This window comes from Globicephala melas, chromosome 8 (assembly GCF_963455315.2).
Source record: "Globicephala melas chromosome 8, mGloMel1.2, whole genome shotgun sequence".
NCBI lineage: Eukaryota > Metazoa > Chordata > Mammalia > Artiodactyla > Delphinidae > Globicephala > Globicephala melas.
Genome location: NC_083321.1, coordinates 32,182,878 through 32,199,568, shown reverse-complemented (window position 1 = coordinate 32,199,568; position 16,691 = coordinate 32,182,878). Strand labels below are relative to the sequence as shown.

General features: G+C 38.0%; 1 protein-coding gene and 1 pseudogene across 4 annotated transcripts in view; both read left to right on the top strand.

Moving 5' to 3' along the window:
• The window catches only part of LUZP2 (leucine zipper protein 2), a 445,406-nt gene that overhangs the window by 358,956 nt on the left and 69,759 nt on the right, over positions 1-16,691 (top strand). The gene's annotated exons all lie outside the window — the stretch shown is intronic.
• Positions 2,594-14,838, top strand: LOC132597688 (NADH-ubiquinone oxidoreductase chain 5-like; annotated as a pseudogene).

The window sequence follows — 16,691 nt, the reverse complement described above, 5'->3', positions numbered from 1 at the left end:
TTATTGGACAATTCATTGACTTTTGAAATATATACTGTGTAACTGTCAACATAATCAAGACATATTCCATTGCCATAATCTCAAAAATAAAAGTTACCTTAGGCCCCTTTAGTGTCAGTCCTCTCCCTCACCTCCAAACTATTGTTTGTGCCTTTTCTAACATGTCATAAAAATAAAAATAGTATAATGCTTTTGAATTTATCCATGTTGTTGCATCAATCATTTGTTCTTTTTTAGTTTCATTTCATCTAATTTATTTTTCCTAGATGGACACACCACATTTTAAAAAAAATCACCAGCTAATTATTACTTTGGTTGTTTCCAGTTTGGGACTATTGTGAATAATGCTGCTATGAAAACTCAAACGGAACTCTTTGAGTGCACATATATTTTCACTGTTCATGCGTAAATTTTGAGGTAGAATAGTTAGGTCACATGGTATGTTTAATTTTGTAAGAAACTGCCATATTGTTTCTAAATTGAATGTACAGTTGCATTCCCACCAGCAAAGTATAAGATATCAATGCACTCTACTTTCCTGCCAGTACTTGGCTGGGTCAGTCTTTTAAATTTTACCTTTTCTAATCATGTATAATGGTCAAGCATGTATTTATAGTTTGCATTCCCCTAAGGTTAATGATGCTGAATACTTTTCATACGCTTACTTTACATTTATATATCTTCGTGGTTGAAATGTCTATTTAAATGTTTTATTCTTTTTAAAAAAGTATTTTATTTTTGTATTGGATTGTTATCTAATAATTGAATCATAATGGTTATTTATATATTCTTGGTATAAGTTCTTTATTAGATGTATATTTTACAAATGATGTCTCCCACTATGTGGTTTGGTTTTCATTTTCTTAGCTGTGACTTTCATAGAGGAAAAAATATTCTTTTTTAATTAAATCAGAGTTATAAGTGTTTCCTTGATATTAGAACTTTTTATGTCTATCTAAGAAATACTTGCCTGATCTAAGGTCCTAAAGTGTTGCCTCTTTTGACAAGGTTTGTGTTTTCTTTTAGATGTTTTATATTTTCTGGCCCTTATAATTATATCTGTGGTCCACCTCATTAAGCTTTGTATAAAGTATGAATTAGTGGATTGGGAAGATTTTTTTTTCTTTGTTGATATTCAGTCGTTTCAGTTTCACCCTAATTTATTTTTTTTTTTTTTTTTGCGGTACGCGGGCCTCTCAGTGTTGTGGCCTCTCCCGTTGCAGAGCACAGGCTCAGCGGCCATGGCTCACGGTCCCAGCCGCTCCGCGGCATGTGGGATCTTCCCGGACCAGGGCACAAACCCGTGTCGCCTGCATCGGCTGGTGGACTCTCAACCACTGCGCCACCAGGGAAGCCCCACCCTAATTTATTTTTAACATAGTAATGACTGAGCTGAGAATTGACCAACTGATTGTATAGAAGCATGCCCAGAGTCGTGCACAAACTCTTAACACCACTTAATCCATGGGTTCCTACATAGGAAGTCCATATACAACTTGTTGATTAGAGGTATGTGGTGACTCCTTGCTCTTACACTGCAGCACAACGCTTAAGTACTCTGAAGCTAGGGAGTCGCTGACCAGAGTGATTTTAGTCAAATTATTTCAACTTCTGGGTCTTAATTTCTTCATCTGTAAAATTGGGAAAGTTCATAGTTTTGTGCAATGCCGAATAAATGTAAGTTCCTCTTCTCCTCCTCGTCTTCCTCCTTCATCTTTTTCATTAGCATCTTGTTTAAATCAGGGAAAATTTATTTGCCCAATTTTCCTCTACACTACTACAATGTAGTGCTCTGAGCTCAGTTGTCCCATGCTGGGTTTTACTGTAGTTACCTGTGTGTCTGCCACCTTTCTTTATAGAACTGAAAGCTCCTTTGTTTTTGTGAGGGGAATTCATCTAATATTGATGTATTCTAACTTACCTAGTAAAGAAATTGAGTGCCACTATCCCTGTACTAAGTACTTCACCTATGTGCCATGGGCAAAAAAATAAGATATGGCTTTCAATCAAAAATTCCACAAATAATAATAGCAATTACTATTTTAAATGTCGAATATTGACCAATATGCTGCTAACACACATACATGACTGTATATAATCCTCCCTTTAAAGCAGTAGTTTCCAAACTTATATGCCCATTAGAATCAGATGAAAATTTTAAAAAAAATTCTAAAGTCCAGGCATCACTCCATACCAATTAAATAAAATGTCTGGAGATGGAACAGAGACATAAGAACTTTTTGAAGCTTCCCAGTTACCTTCAATGAGCAGACAAGTTTGGGAACCACTGCTTTAAGGTTAGTCCTGCTATTATCAACCACAGATTTTAGATGAGGTAATTGTGTGTCTCTAAGAGATTAAGGCATTCTGACTCCAGGACCCCATGCACTCAAACATTATATTACATAAATTGCAATTTAGTTAAAAACTCTAGATATATACATATGATTTATGCATATGTAAGATCATATATTCACAGAAATATACTTATAAAGTACGTATATGTGCAAATATAAAAACAGATTAGAAGTATATGAGAATTGATATAGAGTGGAGAATAGGAAAATTGGAAAACCTAATATCGCTTTCGGCGATGGTTGGTCCTGTTGCGGTTGGAGCATTTGAGAAGCATTTTGAAGACAAAGTTGAAGTTTCATCTGAGTTTGGAAAGAGAAGTAGTTATACAGGTATAAAATTAGAGAAGTTCCTTTGAGGGCGTATGGAGCGACTCGGCTAAATGGCCTGAGGTATGAGAGAGCATGGGAAGTTTGAAATTGGCAAATAGTAAAAGAAGCTAGAAATGACCTGGGAAAAGCTGAGACATGGAGTCAGAGCTGAAAGAGGTACCTAAGTCAGGTATTGGAGTGTCTTGTATTGCAGGTTAAGGGCTTTAAACTTTACCATTTATTAGCTTTGCTGAATTTAATTGAAGATTAATATCGGTAGAGTCATCATTAATGCACATCATATGCTCATATCTACATTTATGCAGTTTTGATTTTGAGTACATTGCTATAGACAGGCGTGAGTACCAATACTTCTCTTTAAATCTTGCAGTGAAATCCTAAGTTCTTTGCAGGCTGGAAAGCACATTTTAGCATTAATTGCCAGATGCCACTGGCAAGAAACACATTTCCCTGAATAGACTCCTATTTGCCAGTTCCAGAGATTAACAATATAATTGGATGTCAAAATGCATCCTTTCCACATCTTTCTCCACTCCTCATTGCTGTTTTTATAATAGGAAAACCTAAAAGGAATGAAGCAGGTGATCTTGCTTGCCTAATTCTGGAACTCAGAATCCTACAAGAATAGGCAGAGAGATGTTTCCAGCATGACTACACATTTACTTATAACCACACAGAAAAGTAATGGTAAAATTTTCCTTCTAAATATTTTTCTTCATTTTCACATTCTTTGTGTTGGTTCAGACTTTCTTCACCTCTCTAGAATCACTGGCAGAGTTCCCTGACTTCAACATTTTACTCTTTCAATCTATCTTCCACACTGTCAAAAGAAGGGTTGTCTGTTTAAAGTTTAAATTTTCCTATTATTCCACTTCTAAATCCATCATTGTCTGTCTAGTCATTATAGGATTAAGTCCAACCTCCTTAGATGGTTTGCAAGGCTCATCTCTACGTATCTATCTCTTCAGTCTCATCAACATCAAACCCTGAATCATGAAAGTCTTGCATTTCTTGTAGTTTTCCATTTCTTACCTCTGTTTTTCTTAACAATTTGTAAAAGTTTTATTGAGATATACTTCATATAGCATAAAATTCATCTATTTGAATTGAAAAATTCAGTGGTTTTTATAATATATTCACATACTTCTGCAACTCTCCAATTTTAAAACATTTTCATCACTACAAAATATACTTATGCTCATTAATAGTCACTGTATATTCCCCTTCCCCCCAGCCCATGGCACCTGCTAGTCTAATTTTTGTCTCTGTTGATTTTCACATTTCGAACACTTCATATAAATAGAATCATATAATACTTGGTATTTTGTGCCTGGCTTCTTTGACTTAGCATAATGTTTTCAAGGTTCATTCATGTTAATAGGCATTAGCTGCACACCTGTTCATCAAATTGTAGACATTATGTTGCTTCCCCTTTTTTGATATTATGAATAATGCTGAGACACAACAGATTTCGTTCTTCCTTTTTATCCAGTCTGACAATCTCTGCACTCTGATTGAATTGTTTTATCCATTCACATTTAGTATTATTATTTATATGGTTGAATTTAAGTGTGTGTCACCTTTCTTTTTGTTTTCTGTATGTCTCATGACTACTTTGTTACTCTTTTGTTACTCTTTTGACTATTTTGATACTATTTTATTGCCTTCTTTTATATAATGCAATGTCTTCTAATGTAACATTTTAATTCCTTTTTATTATTTAACTATATTTTGATCTATGTTTCTAAAGCTTCTTCTAGGGCTTACAATATACATCAAATTATCAGTATCTACTTTAGATTTATATTAACTTATTTCCAGTGAGGGATAGAAATCTTATACCTACACAGCTTCACTCCCTCCACAAACACTCTTTTCTTTTCTATTATTTTTATTCATATCATGACTATACATGTTATCTTTTTGTCTTTCAAAGAAGTTGAGAGGAGAAAGTAGAGCAATTAAAGAATTTTAGAATGTATTTTATTAGCCTTCTTATATGAGATTTCTGCTTCTCTTTATTCTCATTATTTCTTCCTGTGAATTCAAGTTACCAAAGTTGTCATTTTATTACTAAAATTCAGTTTTGTTTCCACTCTTCTTGTATGCTATTATTGTCAAATGTATTATATTTCTATATGTTACAGGAGCAACAATACAATTTATAGATATAATATGTATATATGGAAAATCTTACAAATCTTACAAATATACATATATATATAATGTATATATGTTTGTGTGTGTGTATACAGGTTTCCTCTGCTATTTGAAAGTAGAGCATTCCTATGAAACCTGTTCTGAGCAAAGAAACAATTACCTTAGGACACATCTTGCCAGTGGATGCACAAAATTAATTGAGATAAAGCATTCACATTTCTTTCATTTAGGAAAAGCAGGTACTAATGCAGGTCTTTTGTAAAAGTGAAGTAGCATAAAGTGAACTTTTGAAAAGTGAGGGATACCTGTATAGTTTAAGCAAGTGTTTATAATTAGTTAAAAGAAGAAAAGAGAGAGATGCAAATATATTCTTTTATAATCACTAATTACCTTTACCAGTGCTCTTTTTTTTCCCCATGTGTATTTAAATCTTCCATCACTTGCTTTCAGTCTAAAACTCTACCGTTAGTGTTTCTTATAAGGCAGACGTGCCAGCTCAAATTCTTCAAATTCTTTGTTTTCCCTTTATCCAGGAATGTGCATATTTTGCCTTCATTTTTGAAAGATAGGTTTACTGTGTATAAGATTTCTGGGTGACTTTTTCTCCTTCACTCCTTTGGATATGTCATCACACTACCTTCTGGCCTTCATTATTTCCTTTTTTTTTTTTTTTTTAACACCTTTATTGGAGTATAATTGCTTTACAATGGTGTGCTAGTTTCTTCTTTATAACAAAGTGAATCAGCTATACATATACATATATCCTCAATCTCCTCCCTCTTGCATCTCAGTGGTTAGTCTTATTGGGGTGGTCTCTGGTACTTGATGAGTTGTTCTCCTCTTGGTACTTTTGATAAGTTCTTGTTATGTTTGCCTCTCTAGATTTTGACAGTGATATGTCTGAACTTAGATCTCTTTGAGTTTATTGTATGTGAAGTTTGTTGAGCTTATGGATGTGTTGATTAATTTTATCTTCCAATTTGGGAGATTTTCAACTACCATTTCTTTGAATATTTTTTCTTCTCCTTTCTCTCCTTACAGTATTTCATTTATATATATGCCAGTGTGCCTAATTATTTCCCACATTTCTTTAAGGCTCTGTTCATTTTTATTCATTTTTTTCTCTCTGTTCTTAAATTGTAGAACTGCTATCAATCTACCATCAATTTTTCTGATTATTTTCTTCCTCCAGGTCAAATACAATATTGGGCCTGTTAGTGATTTTCTTTTTTCCATTTTGTTATTGTACTTTTGACTCCATAATTTTCATCTTGTTCTTTTGAATAATTTCAATCTTATTATTGCTATTCTCTATTTGATAAGGCATTGTCATCATACTTTCATTTAATTATTTAAGCATTGTTTCCTTTAGTTCTTTTCACATATTTATAATCCCTCTTCTGAATTCTTTGTTTGCTATGTCCACTGTCTGGGCTGCCTCAAAGGCAATTCCTATTGCCTTTTTTTTTAACCTATGTATGAGTTATACATTCCTGTTTCTTTGAATGTCTTACAATTTTATTGTTGAAAATTAGACATTTTAGATAATATATTGTACCAAAGCTCAGTATTGATTCCCTTCCTCTCCTGAGGCTTGCTGCTATTGTTTACTTGTTCATTTACTTCTTAGTGATTTTGCTAAACTAAATCTATGAAGCCTATTTCCTCCCTCACTGTGCAGCCTTGGATGTTCCTGCTCAGATTTTTCTTTTAGATTGATTACCCAGGGGCCACTCCTGGTTTAGCATAATGAACTTGTTGGTTAAAGATGTTCACCCTTTACTGTTGAACCTGTAAAATGTGTAACTTGTAAACTGTGTTCATAATTCAAGGAATTTCAAAGTTTGTCTCATGTTCATCCAAAAACTAGTACCTTGGAAGTTTCCTTTTTACTTCATCTGGAGAGGGTATAGCCTTTAGCATGGACAGTCTTCCATCGTTCCAGATCATCAGTGATGATTATGATTTATTCATAAACATTGCTTCCTAGGAGTTGTCCCCGGGTCAGAGTAGCTTGTCATTTTTTTTTAGTGTTTGGTCAGAAGTTGTACCTAAGTCCTTTGTGCCGTTGAGGATTCTGCTTTTGGCTGAGGAATCTGCTTGTGGCTTAGGGAATTCTTCCAATCTTCTATATCCCACGCTAATTGTTCCTGAGTCAGTGTAGCCTAATACATGCGTATATAGCCTTGACATCCAGATTTGTTTGTAATCCCAGGAAGGACTCTTTCAGACTGTCTTTTCCCTGGTTTTCTTTGTGAAACCTCTGGCTGCTCTGCTGTTTCCCTCTTTCTTAGGAGTATCAGGAGGCTACAAATTCCTTTTTAAACCTCTTCATTATTTTCTACAATGGCTTTGGGCATGAAATTATTTTAGCTCCGTTCTGAAATCAGCACTTTCAGGTATATTTGCAGAGCTCATGATCCTTAAGGCCTGCCTTTCCCCTTGGGCAGAAGCTGTGTACCACTACACCTGGGCTGGAGGTGAAGACAACTGCCCTTTTCTCCCTGAGTGACATCCTAGCTCTACAAGTGGGTGTGACTGAGAGTAGTAGCATTTGGTCCTCTTGGCTTGTCTCTCCCTGGATAGAACCTCTGTGTTACAAATGAGCTAAGGTGGAGGGGCTGGGGAAGATCAAGCCCCAGCATTCTTGCTTTGTCATACTCAAAATAGAGCTTTTACCACACAGTCCTACAGGGTAATGAGAAACACTGCTTGCCTGCCCCTGATGGGGTGAAACCATTGTCATAGACTGGAAACTTAGAGGAGAGGGAACTCTGTCTTCTTGGCTTTACTCTTCTGAATTAGCACACTTAGAGTTTCCATTACACAGAGCTGGGGAGGATTAGAAGAGGGTGGTTCAACTGCCACAGACCTAGCTATTCTGAACAAGATTTAGTCATTTTTAAAAATATGTTTATTAATTTTCTATATGCCCTTAGGATGACTTCCAGTGACTTTATTTTATTTTATTTTTTTATATTATTTTTGCATACGCGGGCCTTTCACTGCTGTGGCCTCTCCTGTTGCGGAGCACAGGCTCCGGACACGCAGGCTCAGTAGCCATGGCTCACGGGCCCAGCTGCTCCGCGGCATGTGGGATCTTCCCGGACCGGGGCACAAACCTGTGTCCCCTGCATCGGCAGGTGGACTCTCAACCACTGCGCCACCAGGGAAGCCCTCCAGTGACTTTAAATGGCTCTTTTAAAAATAATTTTCACCTGTCAGATAACTACTTCATTGAAGATGTCACAGAACTCATCATGCCAGTATTCTGGAAAATTTGCTCAATTCTTACTCATTGTTAAAACTAGAACTCAGGTGTTATCTTTTCCCAGAAACCTTTCTTTATTCCCTAGGTTGAGGTATGGGGCCATTCTCCCTTCCTACGTTATACTGAATGCGTTTTTTTTGTTTGTTTGTTTGTTTTTAATGTTTCTATTCTCAAGTTCTAAGTTCCTCAATATTTTTCCTAGTCATCTAGCTCACCAACCCTTACTTAGCCTTCCAAATGCAATCAAGTTCCATACTCATCAGCACTCTCTCCTCTTTCTTGGCTCTCCAGTCTGGAGATAATCCTCTATTTTCCATAAGCCCTATATATATAAATATATACACATATGTATATTTCAGTGCTTACTACATTACATTGAAATTATACATTTCTTTCACCTCACTAGTGTCTGTAAGCTTTTCAATTACATTTTATTTTCTTTGTGTCTCTAGTATCTAGGCAAGCACCAGACACATAGTAAATACTGATGAATTAATTCAACACATGCCTTTTAAGAGAAAACTATGTGCCAAATACTGTACAAAGTATTGGAAAGACAAAGGTATACACTAACAGATGCTATACCGACCTTCATGTAGCATATGACCTAACAGATGAAACAGGTATTGAGTAAACAGTTAAACAAATGAATTTTAAAAATGAGAAGTACTGAGGTGAACCTGCACCCAATGTTCAGAGAGTTAATAATATCATCTGATGTCCTTGGAGTTGTGATGAGGAAGTGATGACTGACATGAAATAAAAAAGCAAATGCTATTTTACTAGGGAAATAGGATGAATGGGGGAAGAGTTCAAAGCAGAGAGTTGCACAAGTCAACCACCCAGTGGTAGAGTGAACACAGAACTCTAGGATATGAGAGTTTACAGTGGCTGGAACAGGCATTGTGAAGGAGGGATAGAGTGGGAGATAGAGTGATAGGTAGTACAGTTGACCCTTGAACAGCATGGGCCTTGGGGGTGTCAACCCTGCACAGTCAAAACTCCACCTGTAGCTTTATAGTCAGCCCTCCACATCCGCATTTCTATATTCGCTGATTCAGTCAAGTGCAGACCCTGTAGTTCTGTAGTACGTATTGATTGAAAAAATTCGAGAATATTTTTTTGTTTTGTTTTCTTTCGTTTTTGGCTGCAGCACTCGCAGCTTGTGGGATTCTAGTACACCGACCAAGGATCGAACCCAGGTCCCCTGTAGTGGAAGTGTGGAGTTCTAACCATTGGACCGCCAGGGAATTCCCTAGCCAATTCTAAACCATTACATATTTTTGTATAGCCTGTGTGTTAGAAATGGAATTCACGTTTTTAAATGACTTTTTAAAAATCAAATGCATAATATTTCAGGATGGGTAAAAATTATATGAAATTCAATTCCAGTGTTCAAAAAAAACCCTGGTATTAGAATACAGCTATACTCATTTGTTTATGTACTATCTATGGCTGCTTTTGCTACCAGGACAGAGTTAAGTAGTCATGATAGAGACCATATGGCCCTCCAAACAATCTGGCCCTTTACAAAAATAAGTTTGTCAACCCTGGTCCTATAGTAGTAGCATATACTGAAATGTTTGAATCAAAACATTTAAAGGGCATGTAATCACATAGCCATGTTTTGTTTTTGGAGGGAGGACAACTTAGAGGAAGGAAGACCAGTTCAAAGATGAGTCAGGAGTCCCCAGGACCATCCCAGGGTTGCATGATTTGCTAGGAAGACTCATGAGACTCAGCATCTAGTCATACTCATGACTATGGTTTTATTACAGCCAAAAGATACAGAGCAAAATAAGCAAAGGGGGAAAAGGCATGAAGCAAAACCTAGAGGATACAAAGCACTGGATTCCAAGAGTCCTCTTTCAGTGAAGTCACACAGACATGCTTTAATTCCTGTATCAACAGGTGTGACAATACATGTGAAATGTTTTCTATTAGAAATGCTTGCCTGAGCCTGGGAGTCCTAGGTTTTTATTGGGGGCTGGACACATAGGCATGTGCACCTCTGCCTAGTTCATATAGTAATTCCAAACTCCCAGAAGGAAAGCGGGTTTTCAGCATAATCCATATTGTTTGCACAAAGAGTTTAGTAACTCTGAGCCACTCTTATCAGGGAGTGGTGGGAAGCTTACCAAAATCCAAGTTCCCAGATGGAAGTCAAGAGCCAACCTAGCCAGCCAGCGTTTGTAAGTGTAGCAGTTTCAGTCCTGCCATTGTAACTATTTTTCTGCACGTGAGGTTATTGCAGCAATTGAAGTAGAAATTTCTATTGCAGTAGAAATTGCCCTTCTACTGCCCCTCCCCTGAGCAACTCAAACAAATAGTCTAAAAACAATACTCACCATAGCCCTGCTCTTACTCTCATTATTGGCAATTAGCCTGGCCTATGAATGAACCCAAAAAGGACTAGAATGAACTGAATATGGTATTTAGTTTAAAACAAAACAAATGATTTCAACTCATTAGATTATGACTAAATTCATAATTAACAAGTGCCTTTAGTATATATAAATATTATTATAGCTTTTACAGTATCTCTTGTAGGGCTGCTAATGTGTCGATCCCACTTAATATCCTAACTGTTATTTCTAGAAGGCATAACATTATCACTATTCGTAATGGCAACCCTAATGATCCTAAATTCACACTTCACTTTAGCCAGCATAATACCAATCGTCCTATTAGTGTTCGTAGCCTGGGGGGCCGCACTCGGATTATCCTTACTAGTGATAGTATCGAACACACATGGCACCAACTACGTACAAAATCGTAACCTCCTCCAATGCTAAAATTTATTGTCCCTGCGATTATATTAATACCCCTGACTTGTTTATCAAAAAATAATATGGCTTGAATTAATGCTACAGCCCATAGCCTGCTAATTAGCCTCACAAGCCTGCTTCTTCTTAATCAGTTTAATGATAATAGCCTTAATTTCTTATTAATGTTCTTTTCCGACTCCTTATTTACACTGCTATTGATCTTAACAATATGACTCTATTAATGGCCAGCCAATCTCACCTGCTCAAAGAGTCACTGACCCGAAAAAAACTATACATCACTATACTAATCATATTACAGACATTTGTAATTATAACATTTAGTGTCACAGAACTAATTTTATTTTACATTATATTCGAGGCCACACTAGTTCCTACACTCATTATCATCACTTGATGAGTTAACCAGACAGAACACCTTAATGCAGGACTCTATTTTTTATTCTACACACCTGTCGGGTCACCCACTTCTAGTAGCACTAGTATATATTCAAAACACTACGGGTTGGGGCTTCCCTGGTGGCGCAGTGGTTGAGAGTCCACCTGCCGATGCAGGGGACACGGGTTCGTGCCCCGGTCCAGGAAGATCCCACATGCCGCGGAGCGGCTGGGCCCTTGAGCCATGGCCACTGAGCCTGCGTGTCCGGAGCCTGTGCTCCGCAACGGGAGAGGCCACAACAGTGAGAAGCCCGCATACTGCAAAAAAAAACCCAAAAAAACGCTACGGGCTCTCTACATTTCTTAACACTGCAGTGTTGAACCAAAGCATTACCCAATTCTTGATCCAACGTTTTCATATGACGTTTCATCTCCACCTTTGATTACCCAAAGCACATGTAGAAACCCCCATCGCAGGCTCTATAGTCCTTGCAGCCATATTACTAAAACTTGGAGGCTACGGCATACTACGAATCACAGCGATACTTAACCCACTAAAAGAATTCATAGCATACCCCTTTCTTATGCTTTTCCTATGAGGAATAATCATAACCAGTTCAATCTGTCTGCGCCAAACAGACCTAAAATCACCTATCGCATATTCTTGCATTAGTCATATAGCACTTGTCATTGTCGCTATTCTTATCCAAACACCTTGACGTTATATAGGAGCCACCGCTTTAATAATTGCCCATGGCCTCACATCATCCATACTATTCTGCCTAGCAAACTCAAATTATGAGTGAGTCCATAGCCTAACAATAATCTTAGCCTGAGGCTTACAGACCTTCCTCCCACTAATAGCCGCTTGATGACTGCTAGCAAGCCTAAGAAACTTGGCCTTACCCCCAACCATTAATCTGGTCGGAGAGTTGTTTGTAGTTACATCGTCCTTCTCATAATCAAATACTACCATTATCTTAATAGGAGCCAACATTGTAATTACAGCCTTATACTCTCTACATATACTAATTACAACACAACGCGGTAAATACACACACCATATTAATAACATTACACCCTCCTTCACACGAGAAAATGCCCTTATAACCGTTCACATCTTACCCCTCCTACTATTGTCACTAAATCCCCAAATCATCCTAGGCCCCCTGTATTGTAAATATAGTTTTAAAAAAACCCCACTAGATTGTGAATCTAGTAACAGAAGGTTGAAACTTATTTACCGATAAAGTATACAAGAACTGCTAATTCATGCTCCCATGCCTAACAGTGTGGCTTTTTCAAGCTTTTAAAGGATAGTAGTTATCCGTTGGTCTTAGGAACCAAAAAATTGGTGCAACTCCAAATAAAAGTAATAAACCTATTATCCTCTTTCGCTCTAGTCACACTACTTATATTAACAATCCCAATTATAATAATTAACACCAATCTTTACAAAAGCGATAAAAATCCATCATATGTAAAAAAACACTGTTTCCTGTGCTTTCATTACCAGCCTAATTCCAACCACAATATTTGTTCACACAGGCCAAGAAATAATTATTTCAAACTGACATTGGATCACTGTTCAAACTCTTAAATTAACACTTAGCTTCAAAATAGATTACTTCTCAATAAAATTTGTACCCGTAGCATTGTTTGTCACATGGTCTGCTATGGAGTTCTCACTATGATACATGCACTCGTATCCCTATATTAATCGGTTCTTCAAATATCTACTCCTCTTCCTTATCACCATGTTAATTCTTGTTACCGCCAACAACCTCTTCCAACTTTTTATTGGGTGAGTGGGGGTCGGAATTATATCTTTCCTGCTCCTTGGGTGGTGGTAATACCGGCAAACAGACGCAAACACAGCCGTTCTCCAGGCAATCCTATATAACCTCATCAGGGATATTGGATTTGTTATGTCAATAGCATGATTCCTATTTAACCTAAACACATGAGACCTGCAACAAAATTTTTTTTTCTTAGACCCATCTCCCTTTTTATTTTTTATTTATTTATCTATTTATGGCTGTGTTGGGTCTTCGTTTTTCTGTGCGAGGGCTTTCTCCAGCTGTGGCAAGCGGGGGCCACTCTTCATCGCAGTGCGCGGGCCTCTCACTATTGCAGCCTCTCTTGCTGGGGAGCACAGGCTCCAGATGTGCAGGCTCAGTAATTGTGGCTCACGGGCCTAGTCGCTCCGCGGCATGTGGGATCCTCCTAGACCAGGGCTCGAACCCGTGTCCCCTGCATTGGCAGGCAGACTCTCAACCCCTGCGCCACAAGCCCCCTGCAACAAATTTTTACATTCGACTTACATCACTCAAATCTCCCCCTCATAGGGCTTGTACTAACATCACTCAAATCTCCCCCTCATAGGGCTTGTACTAGCTGTAGGCAGGAAATAGCTCAATTTGGACTTCACCCTTGACTCCCCTCAGCAATAGAAGGCCCTACTCCTGTATCAGCCTTACTCCACTCAGGCACATTAGTCGTGGCAGGAATCTTCTTGCTTTTTCGATTTTACCCTTAACAGGAAACAACAAACATTCAAACAATAGCACTATGCTTAGGAGCCCTCACCACCCTATTCGCAGCAATAGGTACCCTCACCCAAAATGACATTAAAAAAATTGTCGCTTTCTCCACTTCAAGCCAGTTAGACCTAATAATAGTAACAGTTGACATCCACCAACCCTATCTAGCATTCTTGCACATCTGCACACATGCTTTTTTAAAGGCCATACTATTCATATACTCCAGATCTATTATCCACAGCCTGAACGACAAACAAGATATTCAAAAAATAGGAGGCCAATTTAAAGCTATACCTTTCACCACAACAGCCCTTATTATTGGAAGTTTAGCACTGACAGGAATGCCTTTCCTCACCAGCTGCTAACACGTCTTATACCAACACCTGAGCCCTGCTAATAACGCTAGCTGCCACCACCCTCACAGCTGTCTATGGTGCTGGCGTTATCTTCTTCCCACTACTAGGACAGCCTCGTTTCTCTCCCTTAACCTCAATCAATGAAAACAACCCATTCTTAGTTAACTCCATCAAATGCCTACTAATTGGAAGTGTTTTTGCCGGATTCATTATCTCCAACAACATCCGCCCGACAACAGTCCCCCTAGTAACTGTGCCCCCATACCTAAAATTAACTGCCCTTAATTTCAAGTGCTGGTACAGTGCCCTTTGTACCAGCACTTGAAATTAACCTTAACGCAGGTTAAATTTCTTAACGCAGAAAACTTAAAGTTTATTTGCCCCTCAAATACCCTCAAGTTTTCTAGTCTTTTAGGATATTTCCCCACTATCATGCACCGCTTACCTCCCTACTTAAATCTATCAATAAGCCAAAACTCAGCATCCTCCCTCTTAGACTTAATCTGGCTAGAAAATATTTTACCAAAAACCACATCCCTTATTCAATTAAAGCTCTCTACGCTAGTCTCAGGCCAAAAAGGCCTTATCAAACTATATTTCCTGTCGTTCCTTATTATCCTTATCCTTAGCATGCTTTTATTTAATTACCATGAGTAATCTCAATGATAACCACAGCACCAATAAACAGCGATCAGCCAGTAACAGTTACCAACCAAGTACCATAACTATATAATGCTGCAGTCCCCATAGCTTCCTCCCTTAAAAAAACAGGATGACCGGTGTCATAAATAACCCAGTCCCCCAGCCCATTAAACGTAAACACGACTTCCACCTCTTCATCCTTTAAAACATACAGCACCATTAAAAACTCTGTTATCGGGCTTCCCTGCTGGCGCAGTGGTTGAGAGTCCGCCTGCTGATGCAGGGGACACGGGTTCGTGCCCTGGTCCGGGAAGATCCCACATGCCGCGGAGTGGATGGGCCCGTGAGCCATGGCCGCTGAGCCTGCGCATCCGGAGCCTGTGCTCCACAACGGGAGAGGCCACAACAGTGAGAGGCCCCCGTACGGCAAACAAACAAACAACAACAACAACAAAAAACTCTCTATTATCAATCCTGAAAGAAATGCCCCCAAAACAGTCTTATTAGAAACCCAAACTTCAGTATACTGCTCAGTAGCCATAGCTGTCGTGCAATCAAATGCAACCAGTATCCCCCCTAAATAAATCAAAAACACCATCAAGACTAAAAATGAGCCACCAAAATTCAACAGTCCCGCACCCAACACCACTACCCACAGTCAACCCAAAGCCCCCATAAATAGGTGAAGGTTTTGAAGAAAACCCCACAAAACTAATCACAAAAATAACACTTAAAATACATACATGTCATCATCATTCCCACATGGATTCTAACCATGACTAATGGCATGAAAAATCATCGTTGTCATTCAACTGTAAGAACACCTATGACCAACATCAGAAAATCACACCCACTAATAAAAATCATCAACAATGCATTTATTGACCTCCCAGCCCCATCAAATATCTCGTCATGATGAAATTTTGGTTCTCTATTAGGTATTTGTTTAATTCTACAAATCCTAACAGGCTTGTTCCTAGCAATACATTACACACCAGGCACAATAACTGCCTTCTCATCAGTAACACTCATCTGCCGTGATGTTAACTACGGATGAATCATTCGATACATACGTGCAAATGGAGCTTCCATATTCTTTATCTGCCTTTACATTCACGTAGGACGTGGCCTATATTATGGATCCTATACCTTTCTAGCAGTTATAGCCACTGCATTCATAGGCTATGTGTTACCAGGAGGACAAATATCATTTTGAGGAGCAACAGATATTACAGCCTGCTTTCAGCAATCCCATACCTTGGCACTACTCTTGTCGAATGGATCTGAGGCGGCTTTTCTGTAGATAAAGCAACACCTATGTGATTTTTTTGCCTTCCATTTTAGTCTTCCTTTCATCATTACAGATGGTAGTAACTTGGACCATCTACCATCATTACTATAGATGGTAGTAACTTGGACGGAGTTTCTGAAGTGTAAATGGAGAGAATGGGCAGAGTTGAAAGATACCTAGAAGGTAACATATAGATGATTTAGCCATGACCTGGATATGATAGGTGAAGGGTAAGAAGATACCAAGGATTATGCAGGAATCTGGCTTATGAGTAGATGTTGGTAAGCTGATCTCTTCTACAGTTCCATAGTAATTCCAGCTGAAGAATAAACAGATGATGGAGCAAGTATCTCATGATCAATTTGGTCATGTCACATTTCAAGAAGTGCTGAAATTTTATATATGTATATGAATATATATTTAGTTTGGATATGCATATATATATATATATATACACACATATACCTATGTGTATGTATACAAATATAACTTGGAGGTTTCCCTGAAGATAATATTAAAATAATACTTTTCATTTTTATGTTCTGAACAAGTTGAAAAACAGCACAGCTATCAGAAG